This window comes from Alosa pseudoharengus, unplaced genomic scaffold, assembly GCF_046254945.1.
Source record: "Alosa pseudoharengus isolate Yale_2024_CS ecotype anadromous, Long Island Sound unplaced genomic scaffold, YU_APseudo_1.1 YU_APseudo_1.1_scf_2, whole genome shotgun sequence".
Lineage (NCBI taxonomy): Eukaryota > Metazoa > Chordata > Actinopteri > Clupeiformes > Clupeidae > Alosa > Alosa pseudoharengus.
The window spans coordinates 43126783-43149618 of NW_027468663.1; positions in this window are offsets into that span (position 1 = coordinate 43126783).

Genomic DNA, 22836 nt, shown 5'->3' on the forward strand with positions numbered 1-22836 from the left:
CCGCTACTACAAGACCCACAAGAGCATTCACCATAATACTATAAGGATGTTTAGATGTGGGGAATGAGAAATAAAACATTACTGCAAAGCAAATGGATTTTTGTGTGTGTGTGTGTGTGTGTGTGTGTGTGTGTGTGTGTGTGTGTGTGTGTGTGTGTGTGTGTGTGTGTGTGTGTGTGTGTGTGTGTGTTCCCCTAGTGTGAAAGATACTGAACGCTGCATATTTGCATGCATTCCACCAACACAGATGATATACACAAAAGCTGGCCAAAAAAGTTGAGCTGGTTCAAGTATCTGGGTCACTGATGAGCGCTATGTTTCTGATGCTTAATCCTTTGTACTTTGGTCATTAGCTATGATCAACCCCAGCACACACTGCCTCTGAACATCTCTAGATATTTGGACCCCATAGCTTTGCCCAGAGTGGCTTCAGTGCAAGTGAAATGAGCTGAGGGAAACAGCATATTTTTGCACACGCCATAATTTGATTGGTCCCATAATTGATTTGAAGGGGTGTGTGTAACCCAAACAGATCATTTATGAAAAGCCAAAGAGCTTCAGGCGACCATATTCACACACTGACGGCTGAATTTGATGAAGATGGAATAACTCTTTCACTGAATAAACACGAGACATCTCTGCACAGTGCCATCCAGTTGAATCATTGCACTCTCACTGTCAGGATGAGTTAGAGCAAAGCACGCGGGGCCTTGGCACTCAAAAGTGAGAAGAAACTTAGGATGAGAGAGTGCCAGACCAAAGCATGCAAACAGTCTGGAATATCCTCCTCAAACAAAGGTTTGCATGAAATCTGTCAAAAAACCTAGCAAGTTTACTTAGGGGATGAATATGCTTTGACTAAATGGTCCTCAAACTTTTTTTTACGGAGAATTAAAGCTGAGGAGGCGAGTAATCATATAATTAAATCTGGAAACTGTTCAGTAACATATTGCAAAAAGCACTACATCTGTGATTAAAGTAAATTCCAATTACACACGATGGGAGAAGTGTATTGCGTTCCCTGTATAATTCAGCCCCAATCAAGTTTAGACACGGGCATTAATAGGAAGCCTACAAGTACTCAATCAGGGGCTTTTGTCCCCTGACATTTCAAGAGCAGACTGTGCTATTCAAAGTTGACCATGTTTCAAGACAAGCCAGGCGTCTCCTCTGTCACTGAAACGCTGTTACTGTATATATTACGGTCTAACCTCAGCGTGCTGCAGTTTCTTGTCTGTGTATCTGCAAGTTTGTATTTATATGGATATCGTCAAATGATGCAAGTATGAATTGCAGAGGTCAGTATGCTACACATACTGAGCAGTTCCGAAAAAGTTTGTTTCTTTCGTTGTTCGAGTGCATGAGTAAGTACTCTTAGAGCACTGAGCACATATTTTTTGATGTTTGCGCCATTCTCTCTACAGTTGCCATAAAACCAAAATGATAATCTCTGTAACAAGCTTCCCAAGCTCACTCTCACATGTAAGGCCATGGTAATGAAGCATGAGTTCAGTTTATAGAATGATACATTGCCACATTCTATCTTGTGCTTGACTTAATTCCACATTCCACACACAAGAGCAATTAGATTACACTTTCACTCTGCAGAGGTGGGTGTGGGTGTGGAGAGTGCCTAAGGCCCTGCTGCAGACGCTGTTATGCTTCTCTCACAGAACAGCCCTCGACACGACACAACATCCCAACATACAGTATGGGCACCTTATGCTCCATTGGTCTTGCTTCTACGTGGATGAGCAGAGGGGTCTGCAGAGGATGTCTATATAATGCTGGGGGGAGGACCGAGAGCATCACTGTGCAGAGACAAAGATATACTGTGAAACCACATGTTGTCCAAAGTGATGCATTTCACATGTAAGTATTGACACCTGAAAGCTCCCAAAGGCTAAACGTTTTACTATCAGTGTCAGATAAGACTGGATGTAATCCGTGCCTATCCTATTCTATTCCTGATCTATCATTTTTAAAACGTTATAGAAGTTATTATAGTTCTTCTAATCAACAAATGTTATGTACTGCATACTGTGAAGCAACTCATAGTTGACAGCAATTTGAATAACACAAATACAAGGAATATTTTAATCCAATCATACATTTACTATTCTGTAATAAGAATGTGAAATATAGCTTTGGAACTAAATACATTATTTAGAATCCAATACATTATCTGCCGACTATTTCTTATTAGGTGCAGGTGGACATTTTAAAATCAGGATTCTGTGGACACTCAATAATTAGTTGAGCGGTAACACTTTATTTTAAGGTTCACATGTTAGCCACTAATACATAATGCCTGTATTAGTGACTTGTAAGGCATGCTAACCCCACAATTATATGGAAGTAAAATTTACTGCAGTTAGCTTACAAGTCAAAATAAAAACAACTTGTCTTGTTCTCCCACTATTTGGAATTTATTCAGACAGTATACTAGTGGGTTATACATATTTTCTTTTGGTACTTTTGGCACAAGGAAGAAGGATGCGGGGCGAATTGACAGGCTGGTAAGGAAAGCTGGCTCTGTAGTGGGAGCTGAATTGGAGTGCATCACTTCACTATCTGACAAAAGGACCCTGAACAAACTGAACAACATCTTGGACAATGAGTGTCACCCACTCCACAGCACTATTGTTAAGCAGAAGAGCCTGATCAGCTGGAGACTTCGCTCACTGCCTTGCACAACAGACAGACTGAGAAAGTAATTTGTCCCCAGGGCCATTGAGCTGTTCAATGCTTCACTTAAGGGAAGATGAGAGATACTTCTCTGCATAGTCTGTCTGCCTCTTCACCCCCTCCATGTTTGGATACTGTCTGTCCACTAGCCACTTTTACCACTGTCTTTCTGCCTCACTGTTTGCGTGCTATATTAGCACATTAGCACATATGCATAACCCCTCCCTCCATGCCACAGCCGAACTGTGGCCACACTTATACCTTTTCTTAAAATAGTTCAATATATAGATATATAGACTTTATGTCTGCATTGTTGCACTGTTAGACTTACTCATTTGCACTATCACTAGACCACTATCACCAGTGCACTATCACCATGACACTCATTCACACAGAGCACCTTACCTTACCTAACTATGCACAGAGAAGCACAGGCTCAGTCCCTGCCTCAGTCATTGCAAGCGCCTCTGATTGATTAATCACCACTATGTGGATACTGTTTTTAGAATTGATAGAATTGTGTTTTAGTATATTTAGTATATTCTTTATCTTCTACTGTCCTTATTGCTTAGTTGTGTTTTTATATTATATACTTTAATTACTTTTTCTGCTGTTAAAGAATGTGTATGTGTTGTCTGTATGCTGCTGAGACCTTGAATTTCCCCTGGGGATCAATAAAGTATCTATCTATCTATCTATCTACTAATTAGTAAGTAGAGATCAAGGCTTACTAGGTCATTATTAAGATTATATCAAGAATAAAGGCTAATTCGTCATGAACAAAACATTTGTGAATACTGTACACGCCTAACAAATGATTAATGTTGCCTAACACATGCCTAACAAGTCACTAATACAGGCATGAATTAGGTATGTATTAGTGGCTAACGTGTGAACCTTAAAATAAAGTGTTACCAGTTGAGCTTTTAAACCTTGCATTACTCATCTTGTGTACATTATTTTAGTGCAGAGATTAATACAATTAATGGCTGTGGGTTCTGATTCCTCAGGATACCACAAATCATGCCACACCACAGGCCACCAAGTCATGCTATCATACCTTTACCCATGAATGTATTAGACAGTGTCCTGTTCTTTATCAATTCCAGCAACATTTGTTTTAAGGAGGTCTCTAGAGGGCTCTGAAATGCTACGAACTCAGGGACTATTTATTATGTGTTCTTAGTGATCTGTCATGAAGATTTCTTATTCCATTTTGTTGGAAAAAGTACAATGATTCACAACTCCAGTTCATACATATAAATAAGGAGCAGCAACACAATACATTGCATCCAGTCAGAAATTAGAGTCGGTAAAAAGCTTATGGGCGAAGACAATAAAAAGTTGGTCCTAGCAAGCACAACATCTTAGATAACGCCTTCAACAACCTCTTTGAACAAATCTGTCCCTTTCACAAAGACAAGGATTGTTTATTAATTTCCACCAGTTGTTTTTATTTTGACTTGTAAGCGAACGGCAGTGAATTTTACTTCCACATAATTGTGGGGTTAACATTCACAGTCCCCTCTAGAAAACCACATTCTTTGTATTGCAATAGGACACCATGTTGAATCACAGATTCACAAAAGCTTGCTGTCCTTCCAGCTCCCAGCTGAAGCCCATAGGAATAGTCTTGGCATTAATGTGTGCTAGGCACAACGCTGAGCAGCATTCTCCTCCAGCTTCAAGGAACGCACACACAAAGGATGTGTGTGTCCATACACCAGATGTACCATATGTAACGATATGAGCCAGTGCTCCACAGACAATCGTCATTCTGATGCCATATGCCACAATGAATTTTGAAACTGGGAACAATGTGAGATAGTAATGGGCAATAGGATGCCGATGGCATTGACAGACTGCAAAGACCTATACAATTACACACCCTACAAGCATGCATGCACATCACCCACACACACACACACACACGCACACACACACACGCACACACGTCATCACATTTGAACAAAGTAAAAGACTAAGTGTTGTGACATATAGCTTGCAGCCACATATAAAAAGGAAAGGGTTAATCACAAGCAAATTATTTATTTAGTATACTTAATACATTTCCTTGTGTCACCTAAATTAATGCTACAGTAATTAAAGGTGTGCTGTTTTTCAGAGTAATAATGTAACACATATATACAGAGTTGTCATTTTACTCTATCTATCTATCTGTCTAATAATCTATTTATCTATTTATCTATCTATCTAATAACCTGTATTATTAATGGGTATGAATTCATTCATTTAGAAACAAATTACATGTTGCACATTTCCCTTTTCCTATTAGACAAGTGCTATTTCAAGAAAAAAGTCCTTGTATATGGCTCTAGAGGAGGCATTTCTTAGTCAAAGTTGGGAACAGGACTTTTTATCATAATTAACATGTGCTGAATCCAACTAGCCCTGTTCCCAAGCAGAATTTTGAGTTTTTGACCATCTAATTAACATATACAAAATGGCTGCCATTGTTTGTGCACTTTCTTGTTCACATGTGTGCATGTCAGAAATCTCCCTTTGGCAATACAGCAAAAGTTAAGGCTAAAAAAATAAAAATGCAAACAAATCTATTATTATGCTAATTAGTCTATTTATTACCTGCCTGGCTTCATTAGCAAACTTCTTCCTGGTGGGTGGACACTTGTTGAATCATTGGAGTTCCTTTGAACCACAACTATTAATCAACAAGCTAACATCATATCATTGATTCCAAATGGGAAAGATGGCCACTGTTTTTATTGTGATATAGCATTTATTGAGTAAAGGAAACAAACTAAATAGTCATTAAGTTAGTCATTCTGTCTTACAATACAATATTTCTGGTGAACACTACTGTTATTTTGTGTATTTGAGTATGTCCATGTAAGAACATCAACATCATGCTGGTGGCAGCAAAAGGCCTATATCTTAAACCATCATCCTATTACATTATGTTAAGAGTGTTCATTACTTTTCAACATTTACATGTCCATGTAAACAAGTTTAAGGACTGAAATTTCACCAAACTAAATGTTCTTTTGGTTTATTTATGCAGAGAATATTCCCAGAAAGATTGTAAATATTAAGAATTGAGACAAATTAACAAACAAACATTAGCTTTGAACAGATAAATTAAATAAACACAGTAAACTTGGCCTAAAATTACCTTGTTAAGTTGGACATAACATTAACTGAATAATAACTAAAACATGAACTGCATGGCATACAAAAGTGAATGTTATTTAAACAATGGTACAACACGATTCTCCAAATATCATCACAACAACAAAGAGCTCTGCTAGGCCCTGGGCAGCATGCAGACACCCACCCTCACCACTGTCCCCACCCTAACCCTCACATTGACTCCAGCATAGGCCCAACTCCCCGCCTAACCCTAGTTCTGCCCTGGGCCCCAGGCTTCCTGCAAACACCCACCCACACCTCAGACTTAACCCCAACCCCTAGCCCTAATCCCAACCCTAGACATAACCCTAACCCTAGGGCGTGGAGGGAGCCACATCCCCCTGCCTAACCCTAGGGCTGCCCTGGAGAGCTGGCCCAGTCACAGGCACCAGCCTCACTGCTGCCTGTGGTGTCTAATTCTGATTAACTAATTCAAACTTAGAAAGATTTTGACAAAGTGAAAGAATACTGAAGAAGTGTAGCTTTAATGCATTCCAGAGCATGGGTTCACGAAGCAAGCTGGCTCTACCATCTTGGTCTTAGGCTTACCCTGTCTTCACATGGCGTCATTTGTTTTTCTCACTCAGAACAGACAGAATATCCTCTATCTCCTTCTCCATATTTGGCAATACATAGTTGCCTAGTTGACAAATCTCAAGTCGGCTTTTTATTGTCAATTTCTGTACATGCACTGGTCATACAAAGAATTGAAATTTTGTTTCTTACTTTCCCATGCAGACATAGACATACTTTAAATACAGACATAGACATACTTTAGACATAGACATAGCCATGGACAATAAACATTAAATTAAATTAAAGTGCGAGACTGAAATATAGAACATATATCAAAAAATAGAAATATAAGACATATATCAAAAAAATAGAGGTAGTTGTGTTGTATATTTACATAGTCTTAGCGTAACCTTCTGACAGAGTAGTAGTAGCAGCAACATTGATTGAACATTGAAGTTATTCCATCTATTTGCTTCTTTTTGACCTCTAACCTTGCTGACCATACATTCCTTATGGCTTGCTCATCTCTCTTGGTGCCAAGCCTTATTTGTGTGGCTAATATTAGTCCTCTGCCATCCCCAGGAACTGCCACCAGCCTGCCCCAGTCACAGGCAAGATGGACTGAAAGGATCTGGTCTGGTCTTCTGAGGCTACCAATATTTGATCAGTCATGTTCATTGTTGAGACCATGGAAAGTCTAACCTTTGAGTTCACTTCTTGGCAGAACATGCAGGCATTCCAGTTCATGGTCACAACATCACAATCCTCAACACAGAGAAGCAATTGACAGAGTGCTTGTTGTTCAGAACACAGAACAGCACTTGGTCTGGCACCGCTTGTGCTATGCGTCTTTTACTAGTAAAAGCCACATTTCCAGTCTGCAACCAAAGTCCAGTGAAAAATCTGCAGATGTGGATAAAGGTGCTGGTTCAAGCAATCCACCAACATTGACAAGGAGTTCTGTTGTGACCATGAACTGGAATGCCTGCATGTTTAATTCTGATGAAAAAATACGATGTGTGGAAATAACTGCAGAAAGTAATAGAAATAGAAAGTAGAATAAAAAACCTCTTGGACAACTCCGAACTCAATTCACACACTTTGATCAATAGACAACAGTATGCATGTGACTCCAAACAAATGACTCTCGCATTTTAGATTTGAAATCTAAGGATAAAAACAAATATTTTCATGACTACAATGTGAAATAATGCTATTATCATTGTCACATACAAGTATCTTAATTCCCACCTAAATAAACATTCTATACTCTTTAATTGATGTCACGCAAGATGTAAAGTTGTCCTATGTTCCCAGGGTCCTATGTTCCCATGATCTCCTGTTCAATTTTCTGTTAACACACATTGAGCTTAGGAATGCTGAATGCAAGCATCGCTAGGATGGAGGGGTGTGAGGAACTGGTGATGCGATGGGCAACCGGTGATGCGGAGGCAGAGCAGTTTGTTTTTTCAAAGGTTTTTTCAGGTAATTAGGTAATATAGGCATAATAATAGATTTTTTTTCACAGCCTGTATCCTTGATTTATTGGCCAAGGGAAATTTCTGAGATGCACACATGTGAACAATATGAATTTATTTACATGGTATAATGAATAAAGAAATAAAGATAGTGCCCAAACTCGCCATTTTGGCAACCATTTTGTAAATCCTAATTAGATGGTCAAAATCTCAAAATTCAGCTTGGGAACAGGGCTAGTTGGATTCAGCACACCTTAATTATGATAAAAAGTCCTGTTGCCAACTTTTACTAAGACATGCCTCTAGGATGCACATATCTCAAACATAGCAGCTCTATATCAATTCAATCCACTATCTGTAAAAAATCAAAAGAATAACATGATCATATATTTCTAGACTTCCACTCTTGTCTTTATCAGACTGTACTGCGGTGGATGGAATGATGTGCAGCTTCGGCTTCCATCCAAGTTCTCTCTCTTGTGATGTGATAATGCATTATGGCCCACTCCACTGCAGACACCAAACTAATAAGAGGCCTCTCCACATTGCACCTCAATATGAATCCCACTCGTCTACTAAACTAATCTAATGATAACAGTTTATTCAGTAGGTTTTAGGTGTCAGAGAAATGACAGTAGCAGGTCAGATACTGAATCCTAAATTTATGTTTGGTTCGCATTATAGTCTTATTTTCCCAACCATACCAGAAAACTGATTGTTTTATGTTTACTACAGGGACATAAAGAATAAGTTACAGTGTTATCACAGAAGTAGGCACCATTTAGTATAGTGTTATACACTGAGTTAGAATGACTTACAGCATATTGATAACATTACCATGTACTTTTATACACCTTGGGAAGGTTTTGGGTTAAGATATCAATATAAATACATTTATGTGTTAAATACCTGTGTTCTATACCCCACTGTCACACAGCATATAATGGTGTAATTAAATGTATCAAAAATGCAATGGCATAATGATCAGTTAATATGCTTGCTGGAAGGTTTCTCGTCCTCTTGAAATAGATTATGTGTGTAGTTTGATCACTGTTTCATTATTATTCTATGTTTATTCACCATGTGGTAATCACCATAAATTGTAGCAACAGGTGAACTGATTGATGCCCAGTGTCTTATAAATATCCAGTAGGTGACCAGAATGGAAAACTCAGAGGAAACATCACTGCTCATGTTGATATATCAGATACCAGATATATAATAAGATTGTTCATAAAGTTTGACTGTATTTTGCTTGATGCACCACATTTTCATCCACAAATTGACGTTTCACTTTAAAACTGTTTAAGATGTCCATTTCAACATACCATAGCAAAGGATTGGAAATATGCCATGATGCAATTGAATAATATGAGTTTTGAAAACACTAATGTTACCAAGATTGACATCAGATAAGATTACTTAACTACAAGAGTGATTCTATTCAGAAACAACCAAAGTCATACAGTAGGAGTCCACTGATAGGGACCTGCTGGCGAATATTCGTAACAGCAACTAAGGCTAGCTTCTCAAGATTAGCTATTTAACATGTGCTGGCCTGGCAGCATGATACGTTAAAGCTGGAAAGCCCCCCTTAGGCCTACACCTCACCTCAAAGTTCTAAATATAGGCAAATATTAAGTGATTATTATGAGTTTGAAATGATACTCACTTTAACACCCATTTAACCCATTTACTCCTAAAATGCCTGCTAAAAACGCCTATAGAATCCTATGGCATTCTAGACTAAATAACCTTATTTCCTGAGGGTTTTCTGAAAACATACTAAAAATTGTCAACGTCTACCAAAATGTAATATCTAAGCCTCTGTAGCACCTAGAAACATGAAATAAAAAGCATGCTGCGCTACGCAGCATCCAGCGGGAGGGTCAATGTTGCGCTACGCAGCATCCAGCGGGAGGGTCAATGTTGCGTCATGCAGCATCCAGCGCGAATGGGTTAAGGAGCAAAACATAAACAACATTAACATAAACAAAACCTAATATTTCGTCAATTTTCATCTAGTTAGGCTACTCTGTAATTAAACATTACAATTTACACTTTTTTCGAGGAAAGCATTTTTGACATTAGAAAAATATACTAATAGATACTTCAAAATACTATAAAAAATACCTCCCCTGATCATTAAACAACCATTACAACCATTTATGAATGTGTTTAATATTTTCTGTGTGGATTCATAGAAAGTGTTGCCATAAATGTCATAGAATGGTGGTTATTAGATTCTGGATTTTTCTCAAAAGTGCACTCTGCTGATGCAATAGCAGTCAATTCAGTATGATCAAAAAAATCTTCATGATCATGACACCCTTGAAAAAGAATGTACAAAGCTTAGAGTGAAGAGGATCCAATTACGGTTTTCTAAGGACAGAGAATCAATAACCTCTTTGCAAATTGACAATTGAAGTGTTACACTGTACTCAGTGGCATAATTACACTGTTCCTAATGCATTAAAAGCACTTACATCAGTAACTTATTAATTTCACTGCTTCAAAATGTGGTGATTGCCTCAAGTACTCAAAATCACTTAAGCAGCAATTTGTCAATTCTTGTTTGATTCTATCAGGAATTTTTTCCCCTTCTGCTGCTGAGAACTTGTTAACACTGGCTATGATTATTCACGTGTCTGTCAAAACTGACAATTAGCTTTGACAGTGGCCCAACATAGAAACAAAATGACAGCATGTGGCATCACGCATGTTGCTTATATCAACATACTCTCTTCTCTCCCCCACCCCCCCGCGCTTTGCTTGCATGGCTGATACACATCGTGTATCATCGCTCCCTGTGGGGTTATGAATGATGACATGTCTTAAAACGACCCTAACCTGCCCACCAGCTGACATCCCCTAAATAGTAACACTGGTGTTCATGAATATGGTCACCTCTCAGTTGCTGGATCTGAGATGAGAAGAAAACTACTGCGTGAGAAGGTTTCACTCTACCTGATGTGTTTAGTGAGGTGTGGGTGGGAGTGTGTTGGGGGGGGGGGGGGGGTGCAGGCTTTACAGATTAAACATTCCAAGAAATGAGACATGGGACAAGTGGTGATTAAAAAAGTGTTCCTCTGCCGACGGTCTGTTTAGCAGAGTGAGCACATACTTATAAAATACAATAAAATAGTTGAAACACTGCCAGTGACTGTTCCCAGAAATTCACTGACCCCTAGTGTCCACAATGCAGTGAGTGCTTATGAAAAAAAAGACCACAAGATAGGATTTAAAAAAATTATTCTGTTGAACTTATTTAGTGTTGTTCTGTATCACACATGTCCTATACAAAGCCCTCATTGTACTGCAACAAAAAAGACACCTATAACAAGATGCATAAGTATTGCAGCTCTAGCTTTAGTCTATATAAGTGGTACTTAGTCTCTATACCATAGACTTTTATCAAAATATTATACATTGTATTTCAGAGGTATGGTGTATATGTTAAGTCTAAACAGAATGTATTTCCTTATGTTTCTTTAAAGCAAAACACATCAAATCAAATGCATGTCTTACCTGTGTCCAGCAGAATCTGTTTACTTGCAGCAATTCCGCAATAAAAACTGTCCAACTGGTAAAAATCACCCACAGGATGCCAGCGGTGCTCTCGTATCCTCTTCTCTTTGGAATTCACCCTCTATCACACTTTCACTCTGTCCCTCTCCTACTCGCTGTCTCTTCCTTTTCTCCCTCTCTCGTTCACGCACACTCACTCACATTTGCTCATCAGAGAAGTGAGTGCACACTCTGTGAAGGCAAAGAACAGACAGGAGAGAACTGCCTCAGTCTCTCTCTCTTCTTTTTTTCTCTTCCTCCTCCCTCTCTCTCCTGCACTGTCAGAATGATGCTAGCCTGTGATTCCGGCTGGCTGCTAGGTCGCGGATGCTGTTAGCGCTTTACTGTGCTGGCTCCACACTGCTGCAGGGATGGTAAAGCCAAGAGGTGGGTGTCAGCCTGCCTGCCTGCCTGCTCCCCAGGGACATGGGATCTTCCCTTTTTCCAATCCCTGGATTAGTGGAGGACCCACCCCTTGCACAGATACACTGTCTGATGTTCTTTGTTATGTTGGACACCAAGAGAGTAGAACTCTTTCATGGCAAAAAAAAAACAAGCTCTCAGTCATATCCCAATGCAAAGAGTGTGTATTTTGTAGGTGATTGCTGTACTGTGACAAGTTCAGTCATATAAAGATGTAGTCTCACAATTTCCTAAAGCTGACCTGTCCCACCATGCATGTTGTACTAATTTCTGATTGCAAAGCTCCTGCTGGTTAATGTTTAATAACTTTTGATGTATGATTCCCATGTCTTCCCCTGACCTATTTCGGAAACCATTTATTTTAGTAAAGCCGCATTGTCTGCAATTTAGTGCTATGTTAAATGGTGACACACTTTTATTGTGATTGATCTTGTGTACATTATTCATATTTGTTCTGGTTTGTGCTTTACTGGTTCGTAATTGGAATCACAAAATCATGCCACCCCCCCCCCCCTCTCTCTCTATTCCACTAGTACACACTGGCCATATCTGGCATGGAGTGAACTGTAGTTTCTGGAGAATTGGGTGTGCTTTTTAAAATTCTCCAGTAAACACAAACATCAAAGCAAGGATGCAATGTTAAAACTGGCATAATTGTACAAAAAAGTATGAAAAATTACACCAACAAAACAAACAAAAGTGAGCTTCAGTCACATCTCCAAATAGAAGTGTCTTCTATCCTAAACCTTGATCTGATCTGAGATGAGGGGCACCACCAGGGAGTTTTACTGTCTAACAGATCAATTCTCTGGTTAAAATAGATCTGCAAGAGCAGTACACTGTCAGTGGTGCAAGTGGTCACATGTCCTTGAAAAATAGAGATATATTACACTGCTGGAACCAACTACAGAACCAACAACTACAGTTTTGAGGGGATAGAGTGACTGGATTAGCGAACATTGTGTGTGACAGTAGAGTGGGATTTTCAGCTTGTCATGCCTAATGGAGTAAGTACACACAGGATATCCAATACAATTTAGCGGATCATAGAGCCGGCTACAACTGTCGCCTGTTGTGATAGGCCTATGTCACGTCGGAGCTCCTTTGAACACTTGCGCAACCTGCAGTTTAAACGGCATCAGCACTGGTCTCGGCCCTGCTTCGCTTTACCTCACAGCTCTGATGAACAGCTGAAAAGGCTGAATCCACATGCTAATACAGTCTCCCACTGTTAGCTCATGTTTGTTGCTAAGCCACAGCTTTTTTTCACCCTTAACCTTAAACGTTTTACCTTAATTCGATTGTGGTCGTGAGGCATTGGGTAGCGTTTACTCTAACCAACCTCAAAGCAGATGGCATGATGTGCCCCCCCTCCCAACCCCACCCCCCAGAGAAACCCTGAGTGTTAATCCCTGCAGCACATGGTGGGCTACACGAGAGTGCACTCTTTACAGAGGAGGCACAGGAGGTGGGAGGAAGGGCGGCCGGGCTACTGTTAAGCTCATACACCATTACCAAACGGCGGCCAAACTACAGGATCTAATTATGAGTTTGACAGCTTTTTACAAGGAGCCTTGGCATGCGCATCCTTTTCACATGGACAGGACATCCTCTCTCTCACTCTGCCTTGGTATCACTCACACACACATACACTCACACACACACACACACACACACACAGTGGTAAACTCTCTCTTACACTCCTACTGTAATACTCAGAAATCTCCCTTGGTTTCACTCACACACACATACAGTACACTACACACCCACATAGACACAGATACACACACACACACACACACACACACACACACGCACACACAGTGGTAAACTCTCTCTTACACTCCTACTGTAATACTCAGAAATCTCCCACTCCGCACTGAGTGTCCTGCAGTGAGGGATTATGACATACAGTTCACCGCGGTGTAACCCTGACATGTGTATATTAATCTTCAAACAGCCCCTGATGCACAGATACATGCATATACACTGTACTACACACATCTCATAGGGAGAACCTGTGTCAGTGGCAGGATTCGTTTGTTAATGTGACAGAATGACACCATGAGGGTACTGAAAAAGACAACAGCAGAGGAGACTTGAACCTATAGACTGTGCTGAAACTGCAGCCTGCTTCCTTGTACTCTCATCAGATAGCTGTTTTTTTTTTGTAGTCATTACCAATTCCTCTAGTGGGCAGACACATGTATGCATACAGACAGAGCAGCCGTTCCGTCTTTGATAAGTAACTTGGCTCTGAGTGTGTGTCGGTTGGAAGATGCAGGGAGCCTTGAAGAGTATAGATTGTGTGCATTAGGCGTGAAAGCTTGTCAACGACAAGAAGTGGTTCTTGCCAGCTAAATGGTGCACTGCTACTGTATAAATACAAAGAATAGCATATAGGAATGTATGATTCCAGTTCATAAGGGTTTTCTTCTGTATTCATGTGAATGTCACATTGTATGGAACTGAGTTACATTTCTACCCTCATTCTTCTGATAGTTTGAGCCTTGTATGCTTCAGGCCTATAGCTCTACATATTCCACACACTTCTTCTGGTACCCCCACTGTCACAGCACAGGGGAGCTGAAGTGGTTTTTACAAGGGAAGAGGATTTTGCCTGACCTCATTTCTGACCATAACTCACCAACACTTGGCTTACAGGATTGGATTTGAGGTTGAAATCCCCTCTGGGTTATCTGGTCAATGCTCTGTATAATATCAACTAGGGGATACATTTCTTGGAATTATAGTAAACAAATGTTATTCAAGTACTGTAATCAATATGTTATTCAGTATTGCTATCATTCTTAATATTTTCACAAACAATTAGTAGAAAATAGATGATATCATCCTGAGCCCTTGCATGCGTGTAGGACAGCTCTGACCCCTGTCACCTTGTCACGTCTGTTACTTTTTCATGATGTGACACAAGCAACCCTTGAGTGGGTAATGTGTAAAACATTCCCTAAAACAATAAAAACAATAATCAAAACAATACAGACTAGTCTCTACATCTTTGAGGATCTCGCATTACACTTGGATCCACTAAATCAATTCAAACAATGTTTTTAATTAAATTTGAAAATAAGTCATCTTATAATGTGGAAATAATGAAAGTCATCTTGTGGAAGTAAACAAGTACAACAATATTATTGCTACAAAAAAAAAAAAAGAAGCAATATGTTTAGTGTTATATCTATGGCTTGTGATAGGTCGGCATGATATATTTATAGTAATCCATTTCTCATAAGCCTGTTAAAAAAAAGACCCCTCCTACACTGATTGCATGATTGTGGCTTATCATTTCCTGAAGGTTAAAATCTTCGACTGTCCAGGCAACCTGACCATACACAAATGAGAAACAGCTGATCGAGCAGGGAAAGCTCCAACTTACACTGTTACTGGTGCAAGGATTACAGCAAGAGACAAAGCCTCAGCTGTGCATACCATGATCAGCTTTGTTTACTTTGACATTATAATTATTCACACTCTAACCAAACATAATATGGCAATACTGCTTCTACTCTGGTTGATTCCTTTGATTAATTCGGGGAGCTGGTAGAAGCTCGCTTGCTTAGCATAAACATACACAAAGTTAATCATGGTCTGTGTCACTGGTTGTCAGCCATTCCCTATAAACAGTTTGATTGTGTATACTTCAATGCAGGATAACATCAAACCAAGACTGCAAAACAGTCAAATAAAGATGCCATGCTTAACTCAAAACCTAATCTTCAGTGCAACCGTGCACACAGTGAGCCACATTAGGCAAAGCTCTTGGCAACAACAATTCAGGAAAGCGTAATCTTTACCATAGTATGATTAGACACGATCTGAATTGCCTGTGGAGTGAACGGTGGCTTTTATTATTCTCATTAAACCCTTTCACATATGCATCGAGACGTGCACAGAGACACCCCAGATCACCACATTCCAAGACCACGCTAAATGCAGAGGGCTAATTAGATTTCCACTCAGACATTTAATGGTTGACGCAATTAGTGGGGAGCGAATGACCTGGAAGGGCAGGGCATGAACACTCATATGACAAAGTACGTCTTCAGGTTATCCCACGTCTACCGGGGAATGGTGTAGGCAAGGCCCTCCACACAGGGTCAAGGACCAGCGGGGAGCAAGCAGCCCTCTGACACCATGTGTGGTGAAGCATGTCAAAGTCGCGGGAAATGAGACTGCTAGCCCTCCCTGCACTCTGTCCTTACTCATGAATACAATGCATACAATACTCTCTGATGAATTTCCCCAAGGGGACAACTAATAAACTAACTAATACAAAGATGTTAATCACCATTTGTATGTGGTAAATAAAGGTGACCCACCTTGTATGTGGTAAATAAAGGTGACCCACCTTGGTCTGGTTGTCTAGTAAATACAACCATAGGCCTCTATCTCTATTCTCCTGTTCATAGTTGTGGGAAAACCAAAGTTATTCATCAAAATACAGACAGGTGGCTCTTCTGTATGACAGCAGCTTTGTCGAAGTTTCCATTTTCATTTGCAATCAGAGATTGCACAGGGAACAGAGTCCATCTTTGTGTTTAGTCAGGAAATTATAATTGCTCTTCAGGACAGGAGCCAAGCGTAAAGCATACAGATGCCAACAACACTGGCACTGATCAATGCGTTGTTAAAAAAAAGGTCACCTTTCCAGGGATCGCTGGATTCCTTTTAATATTCTAGTGAAACTCAAAAAGGCACCTCATTTTGTCTGTTGTGGCATACTAAGTGGAGCACTCTGTCAGGACCTTTCCTTACAAATCATCATGATAGATGAAGAAGACCTCAGGCCATGAGGCAGATTCTCCGACATGCATAAAGCATCATAGACCCTAACTGAAATGTGACAAGACATGCTGCTCTGGTATGGAATGGTGTCAAGAATGCTGCAAAAGATTCTCACTAATTCAGAAGCCTGAAAGATTATTACACGGTGTTGTGGGTGTAGATGAATCCGTCACTGATTTACCAATAATGATCAGAATTCAAACAGAAAATGCAAACAGGGTTGTAGTGGAGGCTAAATGCAAGTAAACGCAGTTTATCTACCACTGAAATTTTAGAAATAGAGTTTATCCACCTATCAAAAATCACACTGCATTATCTACATTCACAATATGTACACTCATCAATAGGATCCATTTAATACCACTGGTATTTATATACTAGAAACATTGGACAATAACCTCCACCCTTATCAAACATGTTCCAAATGCCTTTTTAAAAAAATCTAATGCCACGGCACAGTTATCACAGAATTCATTGTTTACCCACCTCTTTTACCACTACATCCCTGAATGCAAACCTAGTTTTTCTATAAGATCCACAGGGTTTGATGTTTTTGCAACGATATTGAGCCATGCGTCCCCAGAGTGCTGACTGACCCTAACAGAGCCGATTCAGTTGTTGAGAAACAAAGCCATTACAAACAGATATACAGGCTCTTGCTTGCCAGTCAGGATAAGGATTGGTTTTGTTGACATTGCATTTGTTCCCGCATAGGGCCTGCACTGCTAGAATTTGTGTTGCATTTCATCACCATAAAAATGAGCCCTTAAGCACAATGCAATGCTAATGGATACTCAGGTGGGCCTATGAAGGTCAGAGTGTAACCCTAACACAACTTTTTCAACAACCTCCATCACTTCTGTCTTAGACAATGATGGATGGGTATACCATGGGAACAAACTTTCCAGTGTAATTGCAGGTTATGTAAATCCATGCTTGTTAACAAGATTGTATCTTTCCAAACAAACAGACTTCCACTTCCTCTTCAACAAGCTCCATATTCTGCTTTAAGCCGATGCTGGTGAAAATGACATCTATCTCTAAAATCACCTGCATTACATTTGTTGTACAATGATTCATGCTCGCTCTCACAGCAAGAGTCTCCCATCAGGGCCGGTTGTTAAAGACTGTGGCACCTCTTTCCACACCAGAGCTTTCACCTTCCACAATGCCTTTGTTTAATTATCTGTTCAGCCTGGTTTGGTGTGTTTGGATGGACTACTGAGTAAACGGGAATCTCTTGTTATCCCCATGCATCCTCAGTATGCTCTGCAGCACAGCACACACAGCGCACAGAGCTTACTCTGGAGACATTTGCATTGTTATGCCCTACACTTGCCCTGCTTTGATGTGCAGAGACCTCCCTGAGGAACTTCTCCTCCCACTGCAGTCCTACCTGCTGGCTGGCTCGCGCTGTGGAGGAAAATGAGCTCATTCAAATTTTAGACAGGGCATTCTGAAGTCACAATGAGTCAAATTTTAGCAAATCTGTGATGCATATTTATGAAATTTCCATGGAACTTTCACACAAAGGAATGGGGCACTCTGGGAAAAACTCCATATTTTTTATGGTCAAAATGCAAAAAAGGTATCAAAGACTTGCTAGGGTTACTAAAGGTTGCTAGTTTCCACCTCTGTGACGCCAGATGCTTAATGCAGTCATATCTGTGGTGTTCTCCAATATAACACTGTTCTGTTGTTTCAGTTAATGGAATAACACATCATTTGTAATACATAAATGTTACATTAACTGTGTCTCAATGGCAACTGATTCAACATAAGTTAGTTTGACTTTGATTGACCCTGAACATCATCTGACTGAATATTTAAGCAATTATTATGACCGCCCCGCAGTCCAAATTTCCGTCAAGGATTCCCGGGACACTGTAAGACCGGGGTACACGAAACTTGGTGGGCATGTAACTCCACATGGATAGCATGGAACCATCGTTAGCCCCCCCGCTGGACTGGACCCCCCGAAAGGAGGGTAGGGCAGACACAGTTTTCTGTTAATATCTCGAGAACCGTAGGGTTTAGGAGGACCTTTTTTTTGTATGTTGATCTCAAAGGGCCATGTCAACCCATTCCAACAGATACACACGCACACACATACATTCACAGTAATCCTACGTATGACACATACTCACACAGTAGACATATATACGCATGCATGCACATGCACACACACAGGCACATAAACAGGAAAACACACAAGCACATGCACGCACACACACCCACCCACCCACCAGTGATGCCAGTAACGTGTTACTTAGTAACGCGTTAGTCTATTTTGACCACTTTTTTCGGTAACGAGTAATCTAACGCGCTACTATTTACAAACCAGTAATCAGATTAAAGTTACTTATCTAAGTTACTTTGCGTTACTATTTTTTTATTTTCCTTAGTAAAAAGATATATTCTTTGCTTTCTTCTTGTCTTGGGGATTAATGTCATGTAGGCTATGCTCAAGTTTTCAGCATGAGGACAATTCACGTGTAAAACCATGCAGCAACACAAACGTAAACAACAATGGAGGGAGAGAGAGACATTCTGTACTGGCGACAAAGTGCTGTCTAGCTAGACGTCCCAAGTCTCCCGAAGTTTTGGGAGTCTCCCACATATTGATAGCGGCTTCCTGACGCCTGCAAATTACATAAAATCTCCCGGAACCTAGAGCGAACAAGAGCACGCAAGCCAGACCGGACTTAAAATCGCGTGTGCATATGAGTTTAACGCGCACACAACGGAGAGGGAGAGAGAGAGAGGAGAGGTGCGTTTGTGCCTGAAGCGCATACAAGACAGAGAGCATCCTGTTCTGTTTTGCTAAATCAACCAATCAGTTTTCAGTGTAAGTGTGCTTATATCTCTTTTCTCCCAAACTTAATTAATCAGTTCAGTCAGTGTATCTAGGAACAGGAGCGTCATGGCAGCGGCAGCGCCCCTCAAAAAGGAAGATTTAAGACCCATTTCACATCAGACTACACAAAAGTGTACCCAATTGTCTCTTAAGATTAACACATAAGTCTTGCACACTGCACTGTTTGTAACAGCGACTTTAGCATTGCTCACAGCGGGTTAAACTGATTGCAAAAGACTTGTTGAGGTAAGTTTAACAAGTGTAATTTCATTTGCATATTACTCAGGCCTATACAAGATGGTTAGTTGCCAAGGCTACATGAAAAAAAAATCTACAAAAAAATCTACATATTTTACTATAACAATTTCTATCAATAGGCCTTCCTTATTTTGGTGTTGGTATTATTGAACAAACATCTGAATTTCAGTATCTAAGTAGGTTAGGTTGGGATGTCTGCTATACATGGCTGACATTAAAGGTGTTTGAGTCGTGACTCACTCGGATCTTTCACCCGTGTCTTTAAATTAACCCATGAGTCGCGAGTCTCTAGTATCATTAACCCGGATCAGTTGAGTCCTACTACAATTCAATCTAAAACGATAAACAGCGCCACACACAAACCTCTTGCAACATTAGCTAGCCTCCTAGCCCTAGCCATCGTAGCTGCCAAAAATGTAACAATTTCGTAGGCAACCACAACTCCACAAATCGACTCAAGCGACTGAGTGAGCAGGCAGTCCGAGATAACTGGTTAACTTCCCGCAGAGCCGGAAACATTGCAGACTCACAGACCATGAGACTAGAGTAGCAATCCGGGTTAGTCGGATCAGCCGGCCGGTTAGGCTACGTTGAGTACGAGTCAGTCGAATCAGCCGGCTACGTTGTCATGAGTGGATCTGCAAGAGCGAGTAGCTCCTCCTCGAGTTGAAAAGCAATTCCACAACAAAAGCCATTTCTTTCACTTCTGAAATAACATTCAATGTTCTGCATGTAGCCTAGACATAATTAGATTTGGTGTATAGATGTAGCATATTAAAATGCAATTAGGTCGTGCAGACAGTCCGAACTGCACGCTCATGGAGCTGCTTGAGTAGCCTATCCGGGTCAGTCGAATCAGCCGGGCAGGCCGGTTAGGTTGTTATGAGTGCGAGTCAGCCGAATCAGCCGGCTACGTGTCATGAGTGGATCTTTAGAGTAACTCCTCGTCAAGGTGAAAAACAAATCCACAACAAAAGCCATGCTTTCACTTCTGAAATAACATGTGTTCTGCACGCATAGCCTACTTTAAAATGCAATTAGGTCGCGAAGACAGTCCGAAACATTGCAAGCTCTGTATGGAGAGTAGGCTAGCCAGTCGGATCAGCCAAGCGGGCCGGTTACGTTGTTGTTATGAGTGCGAGTCAGCCGAATCAGCCGGCTACATTGTCATGAGTGGATCTTTAGAGGAGCGAGTAACTCCTCGTCAAGGTTAAAAGAAAATCCACAACAAAAGCCATGATTTCACTTCTGAAATAACATATATTCTGCACGCATAGCCTACTTTAAAATGCAATTAGGTCGCGAAGACAGTCCGAAACATTGCAAGCTCTGTATGGAGAGTAGGCTAGCCAGTCGGATCAGCCAAGCGGGCCGGTTACGTTGTTGTTATGAGTGCGAGTCAGCCGAATCAGCCGGCTACGTTGTCATGAGTGGATCTTTAGAGGAGCGAGTAACTCCTCGTCAAGGTTAAAGAAAATCCACAACAAAAGCCATGCTTTCACTTCTGAAATAACATATATTCTGCACGCATAGCCTACTTTAAAATGCAGTTAGGTCGCGAAGACAGTCCGAAACATTGCAAGCTCTGTATGGAGTTGCTTGAGTAGGCTAGCCTACCTGGGTCATTTGGATCAGCCAGGCGGACCGGTTACATTATGTTGTTATGAGTGCGAGTCAGTCGAATCAGCCGGCTACATTGTCATGAGTGGATCTGTAGACGAGCAAGTAGCCTAGTTTCTACTCATGTCAAGGTGATAATAATAATAGGCCTAATGAGAATAGTAGTAGTAGTAATAATAATAATAACAATAATAATAATTTATTCACTGCAGGGCATTTCTACGTTCCTGTTTCTATGTCTACATTGAAAGTCAATTGCTTAGGCTAGGTTAAGACAATAAATAAACAGTCTGGCTCAAACTGCTTTCTTTCCCGTGAGTGGGTGGAGGTTTTGATGCTATTATATTAGGCTATTTTATATTATATTATATTATATTATATTATATTATATTAGGCTACCTAACATGATATATATATATATATATATATATATATATATATATATATATATATATATATATATATATATAGCTATGATTAATAGGCTAATAATATTAGTTGCCTAGTATTAGCTGCCTATAATACCTATTAGAATAGATTCCTAGTAGCCTACTATTAGTATATAGTAGTGGTAATAAACAGAGTAGCATTAGACCTAGGCAAATTTTCTATTGTTAACAAAACAACAACAAATAATTAATTATTATAATATAGGCTACCCTCTCTGTCAATAAGATCAAAGTTTCTGAACATGAGCACCAAAAAGATGAACAATATGTGGATGCACTTTGACCAGGAGAGCAAAACTCTTAGGCTAAATGCAAGTACTGCAAAAACCTGGTTTCAAATCATGGAGGATCCACATCCAACATGAGAAGGCACTTAACGAAATGAAGCACCCCACTGCACTGCTTGAACGTAGGACTGAATTTCTTTGCGATTTAGCAATACTGACTCAAGTGACTCAAGTGACTCGTTCAACCCGGATCAGTTTAGTGAGTGACTCAGAATAACCCGGATCCTTAAAAGGAATCGAGTTTGACAGGCCTAGCTGACATTACTGTTAAAATGCACTTTCAGTATAGTGAGTATTGGCAAAACCGGTTATCATTTTTATGTTGAGGCGGTGGGGGTGTTGTCGGCAGCTGCTGAAAGTAACTAATAAAGTAACTTGTAATCTAACTTAGTTACTTTTATCAAGTAATCAGTATCAAATCAAGTAATCAGTAAAGTAACTAAGTTACTTTTTAAAGGAGTAATCAGTAATCAGTAATCAGATTACTTTTTCAAGGTAACTGTGGCAACACTGCCACCCACACACACACACATAAACATAAACATGTACACGCACACATGCACACAATTCAAGAATTTCTCAGAATTATGAACAGGCAAGATGGGGGTGGGGTTGTATAAAATGTATTTTACATGTGAAATCTATGAACTAATCATGTTTTGGTACTTGTTGTCTAGCAGATACCAGTGAGAATTGAGTGTGCATAATGCAATTCAGTG